This window comes from Amblyomma maculatum, chromosome 4 (assembly GCF_055883805.1).
Source record: "Amblyomma maculatum isolate TAMU_Amacu chromosome 4, ASM5588380v1, whole genome shotgun sequence".
Lineage (NCBI taxonomy): Eukaryota > Metazoa > Arthropoda > Arachnida > Ixodida > Ixodidae > Amblyomma > Amblyomma maculatum.
This window is the reverse complement of record NC_139347.1, coordinates 145,844,750-145,863,108: the sequence shown is the minus strand read 5'-3', so window position 1 is coordinate 145,863,108 and position 18,359 is coordinate 145,844,750.

Sequence of the window (18,359 nt, the reverse complement as noted above, 5' to 3'; positions counted from 1 at the left end):
GGTGTGGCATTGCCCCCCTTCCAAGGGGCATCGACCCGATGCTGCAAGCGTAGGGGAATAGTCGAAAAGCGGGGAAAGTTATACGGGAAAGTCTCTGGCTCTGGTTTGGACCCTGAAATGGTCTAACGATTGTAATATGGCTTCATTCTGGCAACGTGAACTATTTCAGATTTCGGCTGCCGAGAGGAGCGTACAGTGCCTTGTGGTAGAACCTCGTAGTTCACCGCACTGAGGTGGCGGACCACCTCGTAAGGTCCAAAGTATCGCCGCAGAAGCTTTTCAGAGCGCGCTAGCAACCGTATTGGGCTCCATACCCAGGCTTGTTCGCCGGGCGTGTAAGTCACCTCTCGGTGCCGCAGGTTGTAGCGCTGGGCGTCGTGTACTTGTTGGTGCCGAATTCGCTGTCGGGCAAGCTGGCGTGCAGCTTCTGCGTCACGAATAAATTGTTCAGCCCCCACGACAGTGGAGGGAGCAGAATCTGGAAGAAGCATGGCATCCAGCATAGTCAAGGGTTCGCGTCCATGAACCAAATGAAATGGAGCGAAGCGTGTTGTTTCTTAGAGTGCAGTGTTGTATGCGAACGTGATGTACGGCAGAGTTCGGTCCCAGTTCCCATGATCATCGTCTACATACATAGAAATCATATCGGCAATTGTCTTGTTAAGCCGCTCAGTCAGTCCATTAGTTTGAGGATGATAGGCTGTTGTCTTGCGGTGGGTGGTGCCACTGAGTCGAAGTACCTCACTCGTGAGTGCTGACGTACACGAGGTTCCTCTGTCAGTTAAGACGACTGTTGGCGCACCATGACGGAGTGCAATGCTGCGAATGAAGAAATGCGCAACTTCATCTGCGGTACCACCGGGAATGGCCTTGGTTTCACAGTAGCGGCTAAGGTAGTCAGTGGCAACCGCTATATACCTGCTACCCATGGAGGACTTCGGAAATGGGCCCAGTAAGTCCATGCCGACCTGTTGAAATGGGAATTTCGGGGGATCGATAGCCTGTAAGAGCCCAGGTGGTTTAATGGGTGGTGTTTTCCGCCGCTGGCATTCACGGCAGGTACGGACGTAGCGGTGCACAACGGCAGCTAGCCTGGGCCAGTAGTACTTTCGGTGTATCCGTGCCAATGTGCGAGAAAGCCCGAGATGGCCGTAAGAAAGGTCATCGTGGCACGCACGAAGAACTTCGTCATGTAGCGTTGTGGGTACTACAAGCAGATAAGCAGGTTCTGTTGGACCGCAGTTCTTCTTGTAGAGCACACCATCACGCAGGCAAAATGACGACAGTCCGCGCCTGAAGAGCTGAGGAGGAGATGACACGGTTCCTTAGAGGTATTGAATGAGTCAGCCCGCTGCTTTCGGGATAAGGTGGACGTCGCGATAACACCGAGGAAAACGGAATCGTCGTCGGAGCCGTCCGCGTGGCAGGGAGTAGGGGCGCGGGACAGACAGTCAGCATCACTGTGTTTCTTGCCGGACTTGTGCACGATTGTAACGTCAAATTCTTGCAACCGAAGGCTCCATCGAACAAGCCGACCCGATGGATCTTTCAGGCTTGCCAGCCAACACAGTGATGGTCGCTCACGACACGAAACGGACGACCGTACAAATACGGACGAAATGTCATGACTGCCCACACAACAGTGAGGCACTCCTTTTCGGTAGTTGAATAATTAACTTCGGAACGGGACAAAGTGCCACTGGCGTAAGCAATGACACGTTCTGCACCATCCTGCCACTGAACAAGGACCGCACCCAGGCCAACGTTACTGGCATCCGTGTGCAGTTCCGTGTCGGCCTCTTCGTCAAAGTGGCCAAGTACTGGCGTACATTGGAGACGGGACTTGAGTTCCGTGAAAGCGTTTTCCTGGTCGGGGCACCAAAAGAACGGCTCGGCGTCTTTTGTCAGGCGGGTCAGAGGCTCAGCGATCTTGGAGAAATTGTTAACAAAGCGACGATAGTACGCGCAGAGGCCGAGAAATCGACGCAAGCTTCGTTTATCCGCTGGTTTGGGGAATGAAGAGACAGCGGCCGTCTTCTTTTGGTCTGGGCTAACACCTCGAGCGCTGACAATGTGGTCGAAAAATTTCAGCTCGTTAAAAGCAAAGTGACATTTTTCGGGTTTTAGAGAGAGACCGGCAGATCGGATGGCCTTGAAGACAGCGCTCAAACGTTTCAGGTGCTCGTCGAACGTGTCCGAGAAAATCACAACGTCGTCGAGATATACGAGGCATGACTGCCCTTTCAGACCAGAGAGTACAGTGTCCATCATTCGCTGAAATGTGGCAGGAGCCGAACACAGGCCAAACGGGAGCACTTTAAATTCATACAAACCGTCCGGCGTAATAAAATCGGTGTTTTCACGGTCTCGCTCGTCAACCTCTATTTGCCAATATCCACTGCGGAGGTCAAGGGACGAAAAGTAAGTGGCATGGCGAGGGCGATCGAGGGAATCGTCTATGCGTGGCAGGGGGTACACATCCTTTTTCGTGACGTTGTCGAGGCGTCTGTAATCCACGCAAAACCTCAAGGTTCCATCCTTCTTTGCAACGAGGAAAACAAGCTAAGACCAGGGGCTCGTCAACGGTTGGATAACGTCGTCCTGGAGCATTTCTGTTACTTGGCGGCGGATGGCATCACGTTCTTTTGAAGACGCCCGGTAATGACGCTGACATAGTGGACGTTGCTCATCGGCAACTATAATTCGGTGCTTCGTTAGTGGCGTCTGTCGGACCTTGGAGGTTGATGCAAAACAATCTCGGAACGAATTTACAAGATTCTCTATGCAGCGTTTCTGACTGGGCGAGAGGTGCGGGTTCAAATCAGTCTGAATGGCTGTAGGCGTCGCATTGTCGGGGTCTGACGTGTTGGTTGAAGCGTACTTGCCTGTACATTCTCCAAGTTCTTCAAAATAAGCGACCGCCGTGTTCGCCGTCAAATGTTGGGGTTCACATGTGAAGTTTGTCACTAGCACGTTGGCTTGGCCACGGACAAGTTCGACACGGACCCGAGCTACACAAACCTGACGAGTTCGAAGCAGTGACATGTTAGCTTCAGCAATGCCACACGTGCCGGTGCTATGATCACATTCGACTGTGACGAACTTGCTCGCACGCGGAGGGATCGTTATGTGGTCGTCACAGACGCTCAACACCGTTTTCCGGAAGTCCGTGTTGCTATCAATGGCTCGCTTCGTTGAAAACGATACCATGAGCTGCTCCCGAAGGTCTATAACCGCACCATACTCTTGAAGAAAAACCATGCCGAGAATCAGATCTTTGCAGCACTCTTGTAATACGGCAAATGTGCCAGTGAAAGTAAAACCGCACATCTCTATGCGGCAAGTGCACATGCCAATCGGCGTCATTACATGACCACCGGCGGTACACATCATTGGCCCAGACCAAGGCATCAGAACCTTACGGAGTGCCGTGGCTAGCTGGCTGCTCATCACGGAGAAATCGGCGCCGGTATCCACAAGTGCGGTCACATCACAACTGTCGGCGGTTAAAAAAAATTCCCCGGAAACAATGCGTTCGCAGCACGTCGGTAAGTTCATCGGATCGGGTCGTTGCCGGTCGGGCCGTCGCGTCAAGTCGTCGGGTGGAGGCTGTTTTATCTGAAACGTAGCAACGGCCCCACCCCCGGAAGTCGCCGTGTTTAGTTTTCCCGGTGAGGGGACGAGCCTCTGAATTGCCCAGAGGAAGAGTACCGACTGGGCGAAGCAAAACGCTTCGGAGATGTCGATCGCGACCGCCGTTGTGGTGACGTTGGCTGCATCTCGTTAGCAGCCAGGTACTCCTCAATCTCCTGTGGTCTTTCGCCATAGAGGGGTCGAGGCACGTTTGGTGAAAATCCTCTCAAGCCTATTCTCCGGTATGGGCAATTGCGAAGAATGTGACCAGGTTCGCCGCAGTGATAACAGAGCGGCCGTCTGTTGAGCGTGCGCCATAAGTGCGCCTTGCTGATAGCGGGACGCTGGTATTGCTGTGGCTCGACGGGGCGCAGAACTTGTTGCTGCTCGACGGGGTGCATGTAGCGAGGCGGTGGTCCGACAACGGGACGGAATAGATTCGGCTCGGCAGCAGGTAGACATAAGACATCACTGTAAGTCATGATGCATGGCTCCGGTTGTGGTGCTGGTGGTGGTGGAGGCTGCACCTCTTGCCGAATTTCATCAGGGATGACGTCCACGGTAGAATAATTCTTTGTAGAGGGAGCATTGAAGTGGAGGTTTTGCAGCTCTTCGCGGAAAATGCTCCTCACAAGCTCCCGCAATGCCTCGTCCCTGGCTGCTGGCACGGACGCGTAGCAGGGTGCGGCCGCTACGCTCGCCTGGCGGCCGTACTGGGTACTCCGTTCCTGCAGGGAACGTTCCATGCTGGTAGCTTCTCTCGCGAAATCTGCGACAGTTCTTGGGGGGTCGCGAATGAGGCCAGCGAACAACTGCTCCTTCACCCCGCGCATGAGGTACCGTACCTTCGTTGCCTCAGCAATGGTAGGGTCGGCACGATTGAAAAGCCGCGTCATGTCCTCGACAAACATGGCCACACTCTCATTTGACTGTTGAGACCTTGAACGAATTGCAATCTCTGCATTTTTTTTGAGCGCACTCGAGCTGAATGTTGTAACTCACGGCGAAAGGCTGCCCAGTTGACAAAGGACTCCTCGTGGTTCTCGAGCCACGTCTTGGCCGAGTCTTGCAGCGCGAAGTACACATTCATTAGCTTCCGCTCGTCGTCCCATTGGTTAAAGGCAGCCACATGGTCAAAGCTGGCCAACCAGTCTTCCACATCCTCTAACCGGTCACCATGAAATGATGGCGGTGATCGCGGTGCGAGAAGGACGAACGGTGGGGCGTTGCTGGAAGGCTGGCTTGTCTGGCTGCTCGTCGTGGATGTCATGGTTCGTAGCGGGGTGGACAGCGGTTCAAACTCAGGTTGTAGGCCTCTCAGGAGACGGCTGGCTTTATGGGCAGGAGTCGCGTCCACGCGTTGATGAGCAGCGTCACTGACGTCTTCGGGGGCAACGTACATGGGATCTTATCCTGCACAATCCACTAAATGTCACCAACACACGTAGCAAGCAGCACAACAACCGAGCTGGCCCTTTTTAATCAAGCGAGAACTCGAGAGAGACGAGGATGACGCTTAGCCACGTGCCAAGACATTCGGCCACTTGGTGGCGCCAGAAGATGGTCAGCGGTGTGGCAATATGTATAACATCGGGTACCTGATGGAGCATACGATATCATCATCATCATCATCATCATCAGCCAGACTATACCTACTGCAGGGCGAGGGCATCTTCCATATTTTTCCCCTTAACCCGGTTGTGTGCTGGCTGCATCCACTTGACCCCTGCACACTTCTTAACCTCATCCGCCCACCTACCTTTCTGCCGCCCCCTGTACGCTTTCCTTCCCTTGGAATCCAGTTTGTTACCCTAAGCGACCATCGGGTATCCTCTCTTCGCACTACATGGCCTGCCCATGCCCTGTTCTTTTTCTTAATGTCCACTAGAATGTCCGTAACGAGTTCTTTCTCTGACCCACTCTGTACCCTTCCTATCTCCTAATGTTACCCCTACCATTTTTCGTTCCATAGCCCTCTGGGTTGCCCTGAACTTAAGTAGAACGCTCTTGGTTAGCCTCCACGTTTTAGCCCTATAGGTGAGTACAGGTGAGATGCAAATGTTATATGCTTTCCTCTTCAGCGATACCGGTAAGCTCCTAGTCATAATCTGCGAGTGCTTGCCAAATTCTCTCCATCCCAATCTTATTTTTTTTTGTTATTTTCTTTTCATGGTCCGGATATGCGGTTACTACCTGTACTAAGTAGACATATTCGCCTACAACTTCGAGTACTTCGCTACCTAATGTAAACTGCGGTTCCTTCCCGAGGCTGTTGAAGATTACCGTAGTCTTCTGCGTATTGAATTTCAAGCCTACCTTTCTACTTCTCATGTCTAGGTCATCAATCATAATTTGCAGTTCATCCCCCGAGTTGCTTAGCAAGGCAATGTCATCAGCAATTCGCAGATTACTGGGGTATTCTCCATCTACCCTTATCCCTAACTGCTCCCATTCCAAGTCTCTAAATACTTCCTCTAAACAAGCTGTGAATAGTACTGGGAAGATTGTGTCTCCTTGCCTAACACCTTTCTGTATGGGAATTTTGTTACTTCCTTTATGCAGAACTATGGTTGCTGTGCGGCCACTATGTGCTGCGCAGCATTTTCACGTACGGCTCGTCTACCTCCTGATTTCGCAATGCCTGCATCACCGCTGAGGTTTCAACTGAGTCAAATGCTTTTTCGTAATCAATGAATGCTATGTATAAGGGCTGGTTATATTCTGAGCATTCTTTTATCACCTGATTGATGGTATGGATATGATCGATAGTAGAGTGTCATTTTCGAAAACGTGCTTGATTCTTTGCTTGATCGCAGTCTAAGGTGGTCCTTATTCAATTAGCGATCACCTTAGTAAATCCCTTATACGTAACAGACAGTCAGCTGATTGGTCTATAATTTTTAAGGTCCTTAGAGTCTCCTTTCTTATGTATGAGGATAATGTGTGCATTCTTCCATGCTTCCGGTACCGTCGATGACACCAAGCACTGCATATACAGGGTGGCCAGTTTTTCTAGCACGATATCCCCTCCATCCTTCAGCAAATCTGTAGTGATCTGATCCCCTCCAGCTAGTTTCCCCCTTTTCATAGTTTCTAATGTTTTCTTGACCTCCTCCTTCGTCACTTTTGGAACGTCTGACTGTTTTTCCCTACCACCAATCTCATTACGGACCTGACTACTTTGTCTACTGTAGAGATCTTTATAGAACTCCTCGGCTACTCTGACTATTTTGTCCATATTTCTAATGACGTTGCCCGCCTTGTCCCTTATCACATACATTCATCTGGTTTTTGCATATGCTCAATTTCTTCTTTACTGCTTTAAGGCTTTCCCTGTTCTTTATTGCATGCTCACATTTTTCCATGTTATACTTCCTTATATTGGCCACCTTGCGCTTATTGATTAGCTTCGATATATCGGCCAATTCTATCTGGTCTGTTGAATTGGAAGCTGTTATGCTCTGGCGTTTCTTAATAAATCTTTCGTCACCTTTGACAGCTTACTAGTATCCTCTCTGTCTATCCTATCGCCTACTTCTACCGCGCACTCAGTATTAATATCCAGAAATTATTGTTAATTTCTTCTATGGTAATGTCGCCATCCTCAGTTAGAGCTGAATATCTATTCTGTAGCTAGATCCTGAACTGTCTGCCCTCCCTCTCACCGCTAATTACTTTATGGGTTTCTTTTTTACTAATCTATTGCGTTCTTTCTGATTTATGCTAATTCGGGACCTCACCATCCTGTGGTCACTGCATAACACTTTCCCGATTACCTCTACATCTTGCATAATGGGGGGTGAGGTTGGACACATTATGAAGTCAATTTCATTTCTATTCTCCCTGTTAGGAGTTTTCCATGTCCATGTCCGGTTCTTCTGTTTGCTGAAGAAGGTATTCATGATTCTTAAGTTATTGCGCTCTGCAAACTTTATCTAGTAACTCCCCCTGCTATTCCTAGAGCCAATGGCAAAGTCACCTACTGCCTGGTCTCCTGCCTGCTTTGTTCCTACCTCGGCACTGAAGTTGCCCATTAGTACATTATACTGCGTGTTTACTTTTCGCATCGCCGATTCTACATCTTTGTAGAAGCTTTCAACTGCCTGGTCATCATAACAACATGTAGGTGCATAGGCCTGTACAACCTTCAGCTTATACCACTTATTAAGCCTAATTACGATGCCTACCACCCTCTCCTTAATACTATAGAATTTATCCATATTACCCGCTATATACTTATTGACAAGGAAACCTACTCCTAGTTGTCGCCTCTCTGGTAAACCTCGATAACACAGTACATGCCCATCCTTCAGTACAGTATATGCCTCATTCGGCCTCCTAACCTCACTAAGCCCTATGACATTCCATTTCATACCCTCTAGTTCCTCTAACAGCACTGCTAAACTAGCTTCACTAGCTAGGCTTCTAGCGTTAAACGTCGGCAGCATACGATAAGGGCCGTTATACTCAGGAGTGAGTTTTTCAGAAAGACGACACGCCGAGGAGACTAAACTACAACGACTGATCCTGGAGCTAAGGGCACTGGGCGATGCCGGCGGTCGTAAAAAGACTTCTGGTAGGTCTAGGAGGCGGTTTGAGAGTAGCGGGCGATTTCTCGGGCCGTGGTGGCATAGGCCATGGCGTTACGTGCGTACTCCGCGGTCGACTCCAAACATGGCGGCAGCTCTGTATCCAAGGGCAATGCAGGATGTCGACCAAAGAGAAGAAAGAAAAGCGAATAGCCTGTGTTGTCATGCCGCGACCAATTATATGCAAATGTTACGTAGGGTAAGGCAATGTCCCAATCATGATGGTCGGTTGCGATGGTCGTGAGCAAAAATGATATATAACACTCAGCCGGCGGCGGACATCGAGAAAAGTGCATGCCAACTTCAGCTCGGAACAGCTGTTTAAGGTGAAGACAATAGTGGCAGTACCCCATTTTATCCACATGCATGTGTCACTGTCGCTGTCGCTAGATGGCCTTTCGATGCAGTTGTCTTCAGCCCTGTCACTGGCTTATTGTTGTATACTACTTTTGCACACGAGTGTACATAGATAACATGTCAGTGAGGGTCTTACTAAGCCGCTAGGTAAGCCCGTTCGTTCGAGGATGGTACGCTGTAGGGAGCTTAGGCTGCGTGGAAGTGGACCGGAGTAGGTTGTCAACTGCCCTGGACAAAAAGGTGCGGCTGAGGTCCGTCCGCAATTGGCGTGGAACACCATGGTCAAGAATTACATTCTGTAAGAGGAAATTGGCGACATCGGTGACGCAACTGGGTGGTAATGGACGCGTGATTGCGTATCGGGTAGCGTAGTACGTCGCAACAGCAATCCAGAGGTTTCCCGAACGGGATATCGGAAAAGGTCCGAGACGGTCTAGTCCTACATGATGGAAGGGTTCGAGAATTACGTCGATAGGCTGCAGAAGACCGGCAGGTAATGTAGATGGGCGCTTCCTGCGTTGACAGAGGTCGCAGCTGGACACAACATCGAACACTACGGTATAGACCGAGCTAAAAGAAGAGGCGTCGGACCGGATCGTGCGTTCGTGAGACACCACAATGACTCGAGATGGACCGGTCATGCAGTTCCCTGAGTACGCAGGAGCGGAGAAGCTTCCCAACGACAAGCAAAAGCGGAGGTTCATCAGGGAGAAGGTTGCGGCGGTACAGGATGTCATCGCGAAGAACAGAGTTGAAATAAAGGGTATGAGGTGGCACAGATGAGGCGACAGATTAGTGGACGCAAGGAGGAGTCTTGCCGCTGCTCGTCGGCGATGTTAAGCAGTTCAAAAATAGCAAACAAGCAAGGGCCGAGATCATTGCAGGATGTGGCGATCCACGGGCTGTCGAGACAGGCAGTCAGCGTCTTGATGGAGACGCCCTGAGTTGTAGATAACGGTGTAAGAATACTTTTGAAGGGGCAATGCCCAACAACCAAGCAGGTCTGTAGAGTCCTTCAGTGAAGAATGCAGACAAAATGCGTGTACGTCAGCCACAACCGAGAAAGGACTACCAAATAGATATGTTCGAATTTTAGGCACAACCCAAACAAGGGCTAGACACTCGCGTTTTGAAATGGGATAATTGCCCTCAGCAGTGGACAGAAGACGGCTGGCATATGCGATTACACGGCCTTGACCTTAGTGACATTGGGCGAGCACGGCGCCAATACCATATCCGCTCGCATCTGCGCGAACTTCTGTTAGAGCTAACGGGTCAAAATGGGTCTATACAGGTGGGGAGGTGAGCAAGTGAACCAGTGAAAAAGAACAGGGCCCCAGGTAAAAGGGCTGTCTTTCTTGTGGAGGTCGTTGAGGGGATGGTCGACGGCAGCAAAAATTTTGATAAAACGTTGGATATAGGAGCACAAGCGGACAATGCTTTGCACATTCGTAGAAGATCGAGCCAGAGGGAAGTCCTTTGCAGCTTGAAGTTTAGCAGGATCTGGGTGGACACCAGCAGCATCGACAAGATCCCCAAGGATTGTGAGTTGGCGGCATCCGAATTGACATTTCAAAACGTTGATGTTCAACCCGGCACTACGAAAAACGGAAAGAATGCTCATCAGTCTTTCGAGGAGAGCGGAAAATGTGGCAGAAAAAACTACAACGTCGTCGAGGTAACACATGCATGTTGTTCCTTTAAAGCCACGAAGAAAGGAGTCCATCATTCGTTCGAAGGTGGCTGGCACATTGCAGATATCGAACGGCATGACTTTAAACTTCTATAAGCCATCCGGGTTACGAATGCGGTCGTTTTACGGTCTTTGTCATCGACAGCAATTTGCCAATACACGGAACTAAGGTTGATGGAAGAGAAAAAGTTGGCTCCGGGAAGGCAATCCAAAGCGCGCAGCGGGGTTTAAGGAGCTTCTCCCAAACGCACACCCTTAGCCAGGCCGGGGGAAGCTTGTACCCATTTTTACCGATGGGTGTCCGGAGGTGGGTTTCGAACTAACCACCTCCCGCAGCCAAGACGAGAGGTCCCAAGAATCCTTGGGAGCTGGCTGGCTGATAAAACTTTATTCACAATAAGTGGGAAGAAAAGGGGAAGTCAACGAATGCACGTCCTTTTTCGTGATACTGTTGAGGTGCCGGATGGATGGATGGAATATAAAGGCGTCCCCTTTGGAACGGGGCGGTAGCAGTACCTATCATGCTCGTTTTTATGCCTATATATTTAATATTTGTTTCTACATTATTAACATTATGTCACGTTTCTGCTTTTAAGCCACCAGTCTTCCAGTCGTTTTTTGCTAGCTTCCACAACCGGTTTATACACACTGCCACTGGTATCTCTAAACCCCAGAGCTTCAGGAAGAGTGACTGTGCCTGCATCTACTTCCGGAGAGATATTACATTCGAGTATCACATCGTCAATTGTTTCACTGGAGTTACCACATACAGCACATGCGACATCTTTATTCTAATTTTTTTTTGTAGCTGCGTGTTCTAAGGCACCCTGATCTAGCTTCAAAAAGTAGGGCACTGCCTCTTGAGTTATCAAAGAAAGCTCCCTTCTTGATCTGCCTTTGCCACTTTCGGTATAATCCCACACTCTGTTTCTTTTCCATGGAATTTATTCAGTTTTTAACATTTGCGTTTTCACATGTTGCTTAACGCTCTTTATTTCTTCGTCCTTGTGACCGGCATACTTACTGGTTAGTTGCCTAGCTAAGATCCTCCAATGTGAGTCAACGCTTTTTAGGTATAGGTATTTAAATATTTTAGCTGCCCATCTGTTACTGTGTAATTTCCTCAGGCGTTCCTGATACAATATTTTACTCTGAGCTTACCGTACTTCGAAAGATGCCCAACCCATATCTCCCTGTTCCACCTCATTTGTGGTTTTGCCGTGCGCCCTTAGTGCTAATCGTCCGGTGGTTCTCTGATTTATTTCTAATGTCGACTGCACCTCTGATTTCAGGCACAAAACTGCATTTGGGAAAGTAAGCCCGGGCACCATAATTGCTTTCCAAACATCGCTCAAAACCTCATACCTGTTGTATCCCCACAATGCCCTATGCTTTATTATCCCGGAATTTCTTCGCCCTTTGGCCTTAAGTGATTGCTCATCCTTTCCAATGCATGCCAATTCTTCGTTTACCCATACCCCGAGATATTTATATTCTGCTACTCTGGGTATTTTATGGCCTTGTATTTTAAGACCCTGATCAGTTGAGCCGTTGAAAATCATCAGACCCGACATAACAGCGCTAAAACTGAAGCCTAGAGCGTCCCCTTCGTCTCCGCAATACTGAACTAGAGTTTGCAAGTTTCCCAGACTCTCAGCAAGCAGCACAACATCGTCTGCATACATCAAACCGGGAAGGCGCTGCTCTACCGCCTTTCCGCCTAATCTATATGCCAGGTTAAAACCTAGGTTATATTATTGTATCTTTCGTTCCAGGTTTATCATATAAAGCATGAACAGCAGCGGTGATAGAGGACAACCTTGTCTTATTCCTTTGCATACCTTGACAGTTTCCGTGCTTCTTATCCCTTCCCATGTAATTTCTACTTTGTTATCCCGGTATATTTACTGTAGGAACTCTGTTATCTCATAACCGATACCTTATTATTTTAATATGTTCCACAAGAGTTCCATGTTTACGTTGTCGTACGCCCCATTTAAGACCAGGAAGGCCAAATACAGAGGTCTATTTTCCACTCTAGATATTTCGATGCATTGGGTAAGCACGAACAGATTATCATCTAAGCGCCTACCATTTCTAAATTCGTTCTGAAGTTCTCCGAGTATCTCATTACTTTCTACCCATGCTTGCACCTCTAATTTCACCGCCTGCATGGCCAACCTGTACATAAAAGAAGTTATGGTAATCGGTTTGTAGGATTTTATGTGCGTCCTTTCTTTTTTTCCTTTATAAATCAAATTCATTTTACTCTACCGCCAGCTGTCCGGAATTTGCTTATTCGTTATGACTGTTTGCAAAGCTTATAACAAGATTTCCTTACTTCTTGGAACAAGTTCATTACTCAGCTTGATCCGAATTTTCTATTCCTGTAGATGTGTTTTAGGAATATTTTTTTCTGCCTTTTTCCAGTATATATTAGCCAGTTCTGAGCTGCTTTGTAGTCTGCTATTTTGTGTTACTTCCTGATTTGCGGAGATTACCGTATCGTCGCTCCTAAATGATTCGGCTATAACTGATGTAATGTAGTTCACTGCGTTGTCTTCCTTCAAACTATTTCCCTCGTTATCTTGAATCCGGTCCTGCTTTCTTTGATTCTCTTTACCTAGCCAGCTTATATGGTTCCAGAACTTTCATGGTCCGCCTCTAGAAGCATCGTGTATGTCAGTCATCCAGCGATCGGTGGACTGGTTTATTTTACTTTGGACGAGAGTCTGTACAATGTTTAATTGGTCAATATGATTCCCATTTTTGGTCGATTTCCTCCTGACACACCTGTGGTTTCCTTGCCTCTCGGTGTTCCCTTGAAGCAGCCCGTCGTTTTCAATGGCTTCCCTTATTTCCTTATTGCATTAGCTGCGTGGCTTCCTCTTTCCATTCCAGCGGTTTGCTACTTCCATAATTTTCTTCCTTATGAGTAGTTCTACCTATTCATAATCCCAGTCTTCCAAGGGGCTTTTCTCTATTGCTTCCTCTATGTCTGCTGCTATCTGCGATATTTGATCATCGTTTAATTTTTCTTTTACGTTTTCTCTAAGTTTCATTTCATCAAGGGCCCCATCTCCAGACTAATATGTTTATGATCACTCCCATACTACACTCTCTTTCTTGGTCTATTTCCATTTTTGTGACCTTGCTATATATTCCTTGCGACCTTAGACAGTAGACAATGGTCGTCTGCCTGTTGCGGAATTCCCACGTGATTGGTCCTTCGTATTTTGTTTCTCTACTCACTATAACTAGGTCGTGTCGCTCACAGAAATATAGCATTAGCTTCCCGTTAGAATGCGTGTAATCATCCAGATCATTGATGTGGCCGTTCATGTCCCCGGGCACAATAATATCGGTCCCGTCTCCAAACTGGCTTATATCGTCACTGAGACATTCAACAAGATCCTTGTTTTCTTGCCTGCATTGGTGTCCTGTTCCTAAATAAACTACCCCTAGCCATGTCTTTATGCCGGCAATTGTTCCTGATACCCAGATATGTTCTTTACAAGATCATTTTATTCTTTGCCAATTTGTTCCCTGGTGTATCAACATACCTACACCTTCACTCTTTTTTCAGCTCTTGTTCTGTTGCGCCCTTCCCAGACGTAGCCTTCTATAAACGGCGGAACATCTAGATCCCTGAGATGAGTCTCGCAAAGAGCGTACACACCTATTGTGTCATCCTTCAACTGCTGTTCTATCTCTAGCCATTTCGCTGTTCTTCTGCCTCTTTGCATGTTAATATAGCTGATCCTAGTGTTAAATTTCTTTTTGTACTTTTCTATCTCGACCTCCTCCTTGCCATTTTTGGGGGCTCAGTCTCCGTTATTACACTTTCTTCTGCTTCACTTCTAATACCTCTGTGCACGGAGCCCTCGCAGACCCCCTAAAAAGCTACAGCCCTGCCTGCCAGGCGCCAGCCGATCTCTGCTCCCACTTTTTTGTTAGAATGAATGCCATCGCGCTGGAAAGCTCGGATAAGAGCTGCTTTATGCACCTCTCTATTTACCTCGACCACTTCAAAACGCTTCTCCAGGCGTAACGTTTTTATGTCCTGATTAACTGTCACTACGTCCATTTCCAGCTTTCCGTTCAATCCTAGCACCTCCGGTACTTTGCATACAACTATGTGCACTTGCTGTGTTATATCCCTGATATCGTCAACTCCGTAGCTAAATTTTCCACCACTCCTGCAGCTTCACCATTGCGGACATCGTTTAGCCCTTCGGCTACTATCACCATATTGCGCTCTCCGGAACTTTCAACAGCCTATTTTTACTCTCTTTCATCACTGCCCTCATTGTCATCCATGAGAAGCTTCGAACTAACACTCGCTTATCACCCTTACACTTTCCGAGACTCCTCGCTTGTACCTGTTCATGTTAGAATCTCCGGCGATAAGCACCTGGGCCTTCTCTCGCAATCTCCCAACTGTTGGCTCCTGCTTTCGGTTATCTGCGTCCTTCTCTCTGGGATTTTCATTTTTCCTAACTTCATTTTTTTTGCGACTTCTTAGTAGCTGCTTCTAAATACCTGTGTCGGTTCTGATCCACCTGGCCTACTTTGCTTTTGCCTTCCATGTCAGTGCTGGTCCCAGTCACGTGGCCCGCTCTAGATTGTCCGTCCTCGTTGATTCCAAAGACAAAATCAGCCATTTTTTTTCCCATTTGAGGAAGCTGTCCTAGCATTTCTGATTTTCTGCCCTTAACAAGCCTGCTTCATTTTCTAAATCATCCCCACGAGACACTTTACTGCCCTTTTCTCGTTCAAATCTATCTAGGCGCGTACTCCGCACGCAACACTGACACAAAAAGTCACTGCCTTCCGCTTCATCTACAGAGTCAAAACGCGTTTCCTTGAGATTAACCTGCGCCTCACACTGAGTGCACTTTACCTTCTTTTGATTTCACATCTTAAGCATGTATCAACTGAACTATTTCTACTACGAATTCTCAGAGTATACAAACTGCAAGAGGAAGACACAAAAACGACTAGCAAACACGTGTTAAAATCAATTCTACGACTGCCAATAGCTTAGAAAAAAGAATATTTATCTAACTAAAACCGTTAAAGAATGAACGCCGAGAAATCCTAGCTGCCGGCACGAAAACCCAGGCCACTAGGACAAAGAGCTAGCATCTATCCTTTAGGCTGCACCTAACCTAACTAGATGAAAACAAAATAAAGTTAATAAAAGAAAGAACTCGTCTATTTGACGCTTTCGGAAGCTCCCGATGTCGCCAGTCCGTCCGTTTCCGGTAGCCACGTACAATCGGAGGAGCGATGGGACACACACCCGCACCACACGGTTTTTAACTGTCAACGCAACTGTCAACTGTCAACGGCTGTCAACGGTAGTCAGCGCAAAAGCGCCACCTCCCGTTCTTAGTCTTACCAAGGACAACTGTGAGGTCAATGGGCTCGACGAGGGCGCTATGATGTCTTTATTAATCATTTTGTCCGCCTTAGCTGAATGATGTGGCGTTCTGAACTGGACACTCTATACCGATGCCTGTAAATGGGAGCGGCATGACCAGTGTTCATGCGATGCATAACCATAGAAATCCGAGCCAAAGGGCGGTTATCGAAGTTCAAGATGTCGTGAAAAGAGAAGACATTTGAGATCGTGGGTTTGTGCTACCAAAAGTTCAGGAGCAATCATTGTGTGTTCGTCAGACGGTGTGACGTCTGACAGGTAGCGGTTCGCCGAGGGTGGTACACAACATGTAATAGCAGATACAACGCATTCGGAAGCAGGGCAGAGCGTGGCGAACGACATGCCTTGGGGAAGCGTCTGAACGTGCGATGCAAAGTGGAGGACCGGAAGGGACACTTGATTGGCAGTACCGCTGTATGCGCAAAGGCCACATTCCATGCGAGAGGTACATCAGAACTGGAATAATGATGTACTGGCCATCGGGGACTGGTGAGACGGACAAGAACGATACATAGGTGAGGCTTCGGGGTCCAGGCTGATAAAATTGACAGTACATAGGCGGGGCACAACTGGATCCGGCAGCTCCTCCGTAAAAGGTAGGTCGACCTGACCAAACTTACGGCACAATCAATAAGGGCAGAATGTTCAGAGAGAAAGTCAAAGCCGAGAATTAGGTCAAGAGGCCAGTGTTCAAAGACAGTGAAAAGATAAGAAGTATGACGGCCGGCGATTGACAAATGAGCTGAACACATTCCAACGACAGCAGAAGTGCCACCATCAGCGACACGGACAACAGCTGAAGGAGCAGGAGTGAGCACTTTCCTTAGGCGATGGCGGAGACGGGCATTCCTAACGGAGACGTTCAATCCTGTGTCGATCAGAGCGGTAACAGTGATCCCGTGCACGTCGACAATGTTCCATCGGGTCTGGAGAATTGGAATTTGTCCTAGTCGTCCCTTGACATATATCTAAGCTACATTGGCTCTAGGAGAAATTAATACTTTTTCTTGCATTGGACCGTCATTCATGCCATCACAGGTTCAGGGTTAATCCGCTATGGTACTAGCAGTATGTGTTTACTATTTCGTGTCCTTTCATGGCCCGATTATGACGACTTTCCTAATTTATTGGAATTCCAAGGTTGGGAAAAGAATGGTTTTCGTATATTGTCATATCAATGACTTTCCCATTCATTTATCATTATAAGCCTGCACTATTCGTAGGGGTTGATTAGCCTTGCAGATGTTTATTGTACATGATTAGGTGACAAAATGTTTCCATTTTCTAATATAAGAAGGGCACAAAGTTAGGTACCCATTCATTGATAAACCTGTCATTTCTATCTTTCCGTAGCAGCAAGTGTAATGAACCTTTTTTTCCCAAGCAACAACGCATTAAAAAAAGAGGCAGCAAAATAATTTAGAAAGAAATGTTCATTTTACTCTTCAATACATGCATTCAGTGCCTGCTGCACAACACGCAAGGGAGAGCAAGGTTCAACTACTAGCCATTTCACTAGAGTGTGAACAGCCTTTCAATATCCAGTGTATATACCTATCTCATATCATTATTCAGCTGCTGGCAATTCAAACTAAGCCTATGCTTGTAAGAGACCAGTCGTTATGTTTAACATGCATGGAGGAGGAGCTCTTAGAGTTGGATCGGGTCCTCCAGGGAGGTGAGGGTACTCCGCGTGATGAGACGTCCAGGGGTTCAGAAGTTCTCCAGGGACGGGATCAGTGCCCATCAGTTGAGGATGTGTGCAAATCCGGCTACCATTTGAAAATGGCATCCTGGTAAAGCAAAGCGGCTATTCCTTGCCTTCACTGTGGCATCTGGAAAAAAAAGAGAAACACAAGTATCACTGACCCACGTGGAAATTCGGTTTAGTGTTGAAATACAAAAGCAAAAAAGGGAGCATACATGTCATTTCTAACAATAATTCACATGCAGCAAGCAATATGAATCAGTCAAATAATAATTTTAAAATGTGACAGCTCTATCATAAAAAGTTGCTATGAGCTATGTTCACAACTTTGTAGTTCTTGCGTTGGTCGGTATGCTGTGTTTAATTATGTCAAGATGGGAATGAAGACGGCTGGAAATTTGCAATAGCGCCTTGACAACAGATGGACTGAAATGGCAGCGGAGCTCTGCGCCGATCTTAGGGCATCTGCTCTTTTACTTTTGAACTTTTTCCAGTTCTAAAAGCTCCGTAAATAAATACAGAAATGTTTAATTTATCTCCTCATACAATACGACGGCGGGAGCCTAAAAAATGAAAGAGAACTGGAAGAAACTTGCGGCAATACATGCGAGATCTAAAAAAAGAACATTTCGTGGTATATTTGGAATTCATATCGACTCTTATTAACAACATACACTTTTGTTTGGTACGTAATCTCTCTGACGAGAGAGAGAAGAGGGAGAATGTTCTACCTGTTTTAAACAGTTTTTTTTTTGTAATTTGATGCAGACCCTACAGAGGTGCTTAAATCCACCTATATATATATATATATATATATACACTAACAAAAAATTGCAGCTATTTTGGAGAAACAGATGGATGATCTCCGCGATTTTCGCAGGAAAGTAATAGCATCAAAAGGTAATATATAATGAAAAATTAAATCAGGGGTTC